The sequence below is a fragment of the Elaeis guineensis genome, chromosome 8, assembly GCF_000442705.2.
Source record: "Elaeis guineensis isolate ETL-2024a chromosome 8, EG11, whole genome shotgun sequence".
In the NCBI taxonomy this organism is placed as follows: Eukaryota; Viridiplantae; Streptophyta; class Magnoliopsida; order Arecales; family Arecaceae; genus Elaeis; species Elaeis guineensis.
Genome location: NC_026000.2, coordinates 22,433,414 through 22,443,093, shown reverse-complemented (window position 1 = coordinate 22,443,093; position 9,680 = coordinate 22,433,414).

Sequence of the window (9,680 nt, the reverse complement as noted above, 5' to 3'; positions counted from 1 at the left end):
ACATACATACATATATATATATATATATATATATATATATATATAGACACACACATATATATATATATATATATATGTATGTATGTATGTATATATATACAGATATATATGTATCTATATATACAGATATATATATATATATAGATATATATATATATATACACACACACATATATATATATATGGATACATATAGATATATATATATATATATATATATATATATATATATATATATATATATATATATATATATATATATATATATATGTATGTATGTATGTATAAACACACACACACATACATACAAACATACTTATACATATACATATACATATATATATATATATATATATATATATATATATATATATATATATATATATGTGTGTGTGTGTGTGTGTGTGTGTGTGTGTGTGTGTGTGTGTGTGTGTGTGGGTAGGTATATATATATATCTATGTGTGTGTAGGTATATATATATATATGTGTGTGTGTAGGTGTATATATATATATATATGTGTGTGTGTGTGTGTGTGCATGTATGTATGTATGTATATATATATATATCTATATATATATCTATATCTATATATATATATATATATCTATATATTTGTATGTATGTATGTATGTATGTATGTATATCTGTGTGTGTGTGTATTTGTATGTATGTATGTATGTATGTATATCTGTGTGTGTGTATGTATGCATATATATATATGTGTGTGTGTGTGTGTGTATGTATGTATGTGTGTGTGTGTGTGTATGTATGTATGTGTGTGTATATGTGTGTGTATATTTATATATGTGTGTGTATATATATGTGTGTACATATACATATACATATATGTATATATGTACATATATGTGTGTGTGTGCGTGTGTGTATTTATGTATGTATGTATATGTATGTATGTATGTATGTATGTATGTATATATATGTATGTATATGTGTCTATATGCATGCATGTATGTAGGTAAGTATGTATGTATGTATGTATGTATGTGGGTATGTGAGTGTGTATGTTTGTGTGGGTATGTATGTATGCACACACGCACATGCGCGCACGCTCATACACGCACACACAAATGGAGCTAAAGTAGCTCACTCAAAACACCTTATAAAAGATTACATGGTATAATTGGGTCATGTAATCCTTTATAGTAATGAACTATTAAGTATTATTTTGCTTAATATTTGTTCAAGTATTTTTTTTACTTGCAAATACAATGTAGATATTAGGTTTAGCAAAAATAACATCTTTACCATACCAAAATTAGCTATTACTCTACTAATTGTAGGTGTAAAGATTAATACATAGAATAATTTTTTATTTGATTGATAATTATATAAAGTAAAAGATTTTTTATTGGACTAATCTAAGGTTGATGTGTCCAAATTTTATTGGACTAGTCTACTTAATAATTTTTCTCCTACTTGGAGAAACTTGAAGAAGGCAGATGTATCCAAATTTTATTAAACTAGTCTACAAGTAACATTGGTAGTCTGCCTAACACCAAGTGACTTTGCCTGCAACATGATTAATGCATGATACGTCCAACATAATTAATTAATCATATTATATTTCATTTAGAGATTAAAGAATAATGTCCATGTGTGATAATTCACTATCTTGGGCATAAAAGCACTTCACCATTTTTAACATTAAAATAGATCCACCATAAACACTGAAAATTAACATTAGATCTATGCCTTTAGCAACCATCTTACGGCGAACAATTTGGAAGAAGTTCAAAGTTTTTATCTCCGTTGAAGTCATGATAGCATTGCAAATCAATGCGCTGGAATAAATTTTTCAGTCAACACTAATTACTAATTACATACCAAATGGAAAAAAAACAAAGAACAGGATGTTACGGGTCATACTACCTTGGCTCCTGTCCATAGGCTTCATCTTTGGACATATACTCTTTGGATCGGCTCAAATATCGAGATGAACTCTAAATAACGGATATTATCTGAATATTTTGGTGATAGAGTAACAGTTTCATCGGGCTTTGTCTCTGACCACATGCCAAAGATATCGACATGCTGCCATTGACCTTAAAACTGGTTCAGCGCCGAAGACTACAGCTGAACTTATCAAGACCGCTATAGAAAGCCAAAAGGGAATAATCTCATCAGCTTCTGTCCGACCCTTTATCTTGGATGTCTACTGACCTCAAAGTTAGGACCTTACTGACTATACAGATGACTTCCCACAACTGACACTAATGAGGATACATTCAGACCAAAATTTCGACTGTATGCTGACCTTAGGTTATGGATCTATTTAGCCACATGGGCTACCATCAGAAATCTTCCAACGAACTGTCAGAATGTGGCCATTACCCATGATTGACAACTTTTAACATGAAAATTTCCTATCCTAATAGCCTGGCAGACCATGACCTAGAAGGACAGCCAACCAGGTTCAGGCACAACAAGCTACAACTCCATCTCTAAATAAAGAATTAACTTGGAGACCCTCGAGGTAAGGACAACACAACACTAAGCTCATACACTCTCTCTTCCACTATTCTCAAGTTTCAGTTGACTTAAGCATTGGAGGGTTTTTCGTCGGAGAACCTCTGGCACGTATAGACTGTAGTCGATATCTCAACGCTCGAACTGACCACCATCGTCAGCCACTCCAGCATCCACTGGAGTCTTGACGCAATAATTTGACACTAAAAGAAGGGCCAGCAACCCAATGAAGGAGAAAGAGTATGGCGAGATGCAACCACTCCATCGCTTCCCGTTGATAGTTTGTCCAATGAAGCCAAGGTGGAGTCATCCAGCTGTCTGCTCCAAATAGATCTATAGTCAATGCTCGTGACAGCTGACCCGCAATAATTTGACAACCTGATCTGTTAGGTCCAAGTATTAACCGACGCCATCTAACATCTACAGCAGACTACAGAGCAACAATAATCTCCACAGCTTATTTTCCAACCTGTGCCATCTCGGCACCAGTCAGGCATGGAGAACAATAACAACCAACCTACAGCTAGTGTGATTAGTATAGTCTCAGGCCTCAGTAACCAAAGGAGGGTAGAAGACCATGCCAAAAATTAGTAGAGACAAAAAAGAGTGATTGAGAAACATTGTTGATCTCTTGTTCACCCCAGGTATTGATTTTGGTGAATAGCAAAATGTTTGAGCATATGATTTGTCTAATGTTTCATTAAATTGATGTTTCAGAAAAATTAGTAGGTATCAAAAGATTGATTCTAAAGGTTCAAATAAATTCAAAAGAAAAGATTTTGGAAACTTAAATAGAGTGAAGAAACTTTAAATTGGAAGGAAAAAAGATCTTCAAAAGAATAGGATTAAAATAGATTTTTATTCAATTAAGGGCAATTCAAGTCGACTCAAGCAAAGTTTGAGTCGACTCAAGCTAAAAATCAGAAGTAAGAAAAGTTCTAGCATACAAATATTTCAGCCGGCACGTCCTCGTGTCAACTCAAATTTCATCTGAATCAACTCAGATCAGGAATGGTAGAAGTGTAATTATCCAGAATAGAAAATTGAATCATCGAGCGATAAGTCGAGTCAACTCGAGTTCCTCGAGTTGAAGTTACAGAAAAAGATAGAGAGCTGTGTTTTCGAAAAAATAGACTCGAAGGCCATTTGAGTCGACTCGAGTCCAATCCAAGTCGACTCGAGTTGCAACGGCTAGTTTTGAAGAATTTTCAAAACTTTTCAGATTGCTCTCCAACAGCTCTATTTCGGATTCCAACGATCAAAAATGGTTCTATGGACTTGCAAATAGTATTTTTATATTTCCAACAACTAATTGACAAGACAAGAAAGTGAGAATTAAAGAGAAAAATAAAAAATAATAAGAAAATATCAAGAAATATTAAATAGAGAGCTTTCACTCCTCAACTACCGAACAATCAAATCAAAAAAACTTTTTTAGCAAAAAGATAACTTCCTCAATTGAAAAAAAGCTTCCTCAAAAGAGATTCTACAAGCATCATTGACAATCATTTGCTCATTAAAGGAGCTTTGTATAACTTTATTAATTTATTTTTCTCATATTCTGCTATAACTAGTTTCAATTAGGGACTGAAGCTAGGAGATAGGCTCATCCAAATCTAAAAATTGAATTGTCAGTGAAGAATTGATTGGGATTAGATTTTGGTTGGTGATCCCATGCAAAACTAATTGGATTTTAGATAGTGAGCTTAGAAAAACTATCCGACTACAATCTTGGACAGATTACAGTAAAATTTTCAAGAAGATCTCGGAGAGTGGATATAGATGCTAAGGGTACTGAACCACTATAAAAATTATGGTGTTTGTATGTTGTTTGTATTCTATTTTTTCTTCTATATCGCATATATTTTTGCTTACTTGATTGTACAATTTTCTGCATTCATATATCTCTCATTGTTTTCAAAAATATGCACATATCTCATTTAAATTTTTGAAAATCTAATTCACCTCCTCCCTCTTGGATTGTCTTATTGTGTAATAAGTAGTATCAGAGCTTGATACTTAGTAATATTTGATCCAACAATTAAGAGTTAAGATCAAATGGCAACCCAAATGAGTGCCTCTCTTACCGAAGGACAATCAACAAATCGACTACCTTTGTTCAATGGAACGAATTATACTTATTGAAAAGTATGCATGCATATTTATATTCAAATACTAGATTATCAATTTTGGAGTGTGATAATCAAAGATCCACACACACCTACAATTAAAGTAGATGGTAATTGTTGGTGCAAAAATCTGCTTGCGCCGGAGAAGCTAGAGTCGCGGTCGCCGTCGGGACCTGCAAAAGAAGTCTAAACCGGAGGTGGGGTTGCTCCGGCAAGACCCTCCGACGCTCAAGTCAGTTCTCTGCCTCAACAAGAATGGAGTGCTCGAATGAAAATTTTAGCAGAGTTTCTAGGTAAAAATGAGAGCTTATAGAATAACGTATCTGGGGTCTCCTTTTTATAGACGGAGGGAGCAACAGACTGATAGTGATGTTTGTAACCGTCTGGCCGTGGGCTGTCCATGGTCAGGAGGAGTTTATCATGAAGAGTAATGGGGTGGAGTCGTGGCTGTCATCATGGCTCGCCATGTGGAATCAGTTGCGGGGAGTGGAGCGGCATCCGTTGTCACGACTCGCCAGGGAGTGGTGGAACCGCACAGGATCCGCCGCAGGGAGTGGAGCAGAATCGTGGCTGTTAGTACGGCCTGCCAGGGAGTAATGGAGCTGCGTAGGGTCCGCCGCAGGGAGTGGAGCAGAACCGTGGCCATTATTGTGGCCTGCCAGGGAGTAACGGAGATGCGTAGGGTCCAGACTTGTCGGCCGAAGTTCGGTTGGAGTCGGTAGCTGGAGTCAGAAGCGAAGTCCGGCACCTGTAGGAGCTCGGACGAGGTCTTCCTGCAGTCGGAGTAGAAGGCAGAGTCCGGCTCCCGTAGAAGTCCGGACGAAGTCTGCCTGCAAGCGAAGTCGTGGGCGGAGCCCGGCTCCGGTAGGAGCCCGGGCGAAGCCTTCCAGCAGTTGAGGTTGGGGATGAAGTTCGGCTCCCGTAGGAGTCCGGACGGAGTTTACCTGTAGCCGGACCTGGGGATGGAGCCCGGCTCCCATAGGAGTCCGGTCGAAGTTCACCTGCAATCAAGGTCAGGGACGAAGTCCAGCTTCCGGAGGAGTCCGGATGGAGTTTACCTGTAAGTGAAGTCGCGGGTGGAGCTCGGCTCCCGTAGGAGTCCGGGTGAAGCCTTCCAGCAGTTGAGGCTGGGGATGAAGTTCGGCTCCCGTAGGAGTCCGGACGGAGTTTACCTGTAGCCGGAGCTGGAGACGGAGCCTGGCTCCCATAGGAGTCCGGACGAAGTTCACCTGCAGTCAAGGTCAGGGATGAAGTCCGGCTCCCGGAGGAGTCCGGACGGAGTTTACTTGTAAGTGAAGTCGCAGGCGGAGCTCGGCTCCCGTAGGAGTCCGGGTAAAGCCTTCCAGCAGTTGAGGCTGGGGACGAAGTTCGGCTCCCGTAGGAGTCCGTACGTTGCGAAGAATCCGATCGGCGCTGGCGGGGTCCTGCTCGTCGACAAAACTTGAGAGCGTGGCGGGGGCTTGGCCGTTTAGGAGGTTTGAAGAGATGTTGTCGGAGGTCGAAAGTCAGTTGGATCCCCGGAGGGTCACTCCCATCACGAACTTCGGCTGGGGGGTATTTTATACCCAACAGTAATGATGTTCCAAAATCCGAAAAGGATTGGGATGAGCTTGATATGAAATTGATTGAATTAAATGCTAAAGCTATGAATGTCATATATTATGCATTAGATGCTAATAAATTTAATAGAATTTCTATATTTTAGCTAAGGAGATTTGGAATAGGTTGGAAGTTATCCATAAGGGTACCAATCAAGTCAAGGAGTCTAAAATTAATATACTTGTTCGTAGATATGAATTGTTCAACATGGAGACAAATGAATCTATTACAGATATATTCACTAGATTCATTGATATTATAAATAGTTTGAAAAATTTGAAAAAAATCTTATACTAATAGTGAACTTGTTCGTAAAATTCTTAGGTCTCTATCGAAGACATGAAAAGTCAAAGTCACCACAATTCAAAAAATCAAGAACCTCAATAAACTTTCATTAGAAGAACTTCTTGGTTCTCTTATGACCCATAAGTTAACCATGAAGCAAAATTTTGAGAAGAAAAATAAGAAAAAAAAGACCATCACACTCAAGTAAACTATAATTGAAAATAATGAAATCGATGAGTTAGATGAAGGTGATTGTTGGTGCAAAAATTTGCTTGCGCCGGAGAAGCTGGAGTCGAGGGAGTCGCGGTCACCGCCGGGACCTGCAAAAGAAGTCTAAACTGGAGGTAGGGTTGCTCCGGCAAGACCCTCCGATGCTCAAGTTAGTTCTCTGCCTCAACAAGAATGGAGTGCTTGAACGAAAATTTTAGTAGAGTTTTTAGGTAAAAACGAGAGCTTATAGAATGACGTATCTGGGATTTTCCTTTTATAGACAGAGGGGGCAACAAATTGATAGCGACGCCTGTAACTGTCTGGTAGTGGGCCACCCAGAGTCAGGAGGAATTTATTGCGGAGGGTAGTGGAGTGGGATCGTGGCTATCACCGTGGCTCGCTACGTGGAATCAGTTACGGGGAATCGAGCGGCGTCCGCTGTCGTGACTCGTTAGGGAGTGGTGGACTCGCACAGAATCCGCCGCAGGGAGTGGAGCAGAATCGTGGCCGTTAATACGGCCTGTCAGAGAGTAATGGGGCTACGCAGGGTCCGCCGCAAGGAGTGGAGCAGTGGTGTCCGTTACTATGGCTTGTCAGGGGATCCAGACATGTTGGCCGAAGTTCGGTTGGAGTCGGTAGTGAGGTCCGGCACCCGTAAGAGTTTGGACAAAGTCTTCCCGCAGCTGGGATGGAAGACAGAGTCTGACTCTCGTAAAAGTCCGGACGCAATCTTCTTGCAGTTGGGGGTCGTAGGCGGAGTTCGGCTCCCGTAGGAGTCCGGGCGGAGTCTTCCTGCAATCGAAATCAAAAAATGAAGTCCGGCTCCTGTAGGAGTCTGGACGAGGCTTACCAGCGGCGGAAGTCATGGACAGAGCCCGGCTCCCATAGGAGCCCGGGCGGGGTCTTCCTCGCTGTAGAAATCATGGACGGAGTCCGGCTCCCGTAGGAGTCCGGGCGGAGTCCTCCTTGCTGTAGAAGTCATGGACGGAGCCCGGCTCCCGTAGGAGTCCGGGAGGAGTCTTCCTTGGTGTAGAAGTCGTGGACGGAGCCCGGCTCCCGTAGGAGTCCGGGCGGAGTCTTCCTTGCTGTAGAAGTCATGGATGGAGCCCGGCTCCTGTAGGAGTCCGGGCGGAGTCCTCCTTGCTGTAGAAGTCATGGACGGAGCCCGACTCTCGTAGGAGTCCGGGCGGAGTCTTCCTTGGTGTAGAAGTCGTGGACGGAGCCCGACTCCCGTAGGAGTCCGGGCGGAGTCTTCCTTGCTATAGAAGTCGTGGACGGAGCCCAGCTCCCGTAGGAGTCCGGGCGGAGTCTTCCTTGGTGTAGAAGTTGTGGACGGAGCCCAGCTTCCGTAGGAGTCCGGACGGAGTCTTCCTTGGTGTAGAAGTCGTGGACGGAGTCTGGCTCCCGTAGGAGTCCGGGCGGAGTCTTCCTTGCTGTAGAAGTCGTGGACGGAGCCCGACTCCCGTAGGAGTCCGGGCGGAGTCTTCCTTGGTGTAGAAGTCATGGACGGAGCCCGGCTCCCGTAGGAGTCCGGGCGGAGTCTTCCTTGCTGTAGAAGTCATGGATGGAGCCCGGCTCCCGTAGGAGTCCGGACGGAGTCTTCCTTGCTGTAGAAGTCGTGGACGGAGCCCGGCTCCCGTAGGAGTCCGGGCGGAGTCTTTCTTGGTGTAGAAGTCGTGGACGGAGCCCGGCTCCCGTAGGAGTCCGGGCGGAGTCTTCCTTGCTGTAGAAGTCGTGGACGGAGCTCGGCTCCCGTAGGAGTCCAGGCGGAGTCTTCCTTGGTGTAGAAGTCGTGGACGGAGCCCGGCTCCCGTAGGAGTCCGGGCGGAGTCTTCCTTGGTGTAGAAGTCGTGGACGGAGCCCGGCTCCCGTAGGAGTCCGGGCGGAGTCTTCCTTGCTGTAGAAGTCGTGGACAGAGCCCGGCTCCCATAGGAGTCCGGGCGGAGTCTTCCTTGCTGTAGAAGTCGTGGGCGGAGCCAGGCTCCCGTAGGAGTCCGGGCGGAGTCTTCCTTGTTGTAGAAGTTGTGGGCGGAGCCCGGCTCCCGTAGGAGTTCGGGCGGAGTCTTCCTTGCTGTAGAAGTCATGGATGGAGCCCGGCTCCCGTAGGAGTCCGGGCGGAGCGACGGGAGCTCACCAACAGTTGTTGAAAGTCGGAAGAGACTCGCGAGAGTCGACCCTGTCAAGAACTTCGGCCGAGGGTATTTTATGCCCAACACCAGTCCCCCCACTTTCGAGTTTGAATTTCGAATGAAGGAAGTACGGAGAGGTTGTCGCAGCCGAAGTTCTCCCCCTGACGTCTGGGCGCAACCATCCTCGGATATGTCGGCATTTAATGCGCGCATGCCAAAGCCCTTTTTCCGATTAGGGCGATCCGAAGAGTCTTTTCGGGACTCCCACCGAGATGCGATTTCAAGCATCGCGCCATGGAAATTTACGAACAGTCAATCCTAAATAGCGACGAGCGGGACACGTGGTAAGCGCCGGTTGGTCTAGAGACGCCCGCCATCATAATCGCGCTAAGATCTGCTGCCTATTTAAATCTCTTACCCTTCCTTCGGGGTTTTACTCCGCCAAAAGGACGGCACCTTTCTTTCGTCTGAGAGCCTAGCTACTCAGCCACTCCCTCGGTGCCCCTGTCAACTCCGAGCGTCCTTCGCGCCGGTCTTTGCCGTCTTCAGCCCCCCGATTCCTCTCTAAGGGGTTTCCCCGCCATGTCCTCCACTCCGGAGGCCATCCTTAAGGGGATGTCCAGGGCTTGGAGGAAGGCAAGGAGGAGAACTGCGGTCCGCGAGTTCTCCGATCATCGAGCGGCCGCTGAAGGTCCCCGTCATTTCAAAGGGGGCTCGAGGAAGGATTCCTTCAACAACAGGGGTTTAATAACGGGGACCGCCGGTTAAGGCGTTCTGCCCGAGAATTTTGGAGTAGCAAGACGGGGTGATACCGGTCAGGAGGGCAGAGCTGTTATCAC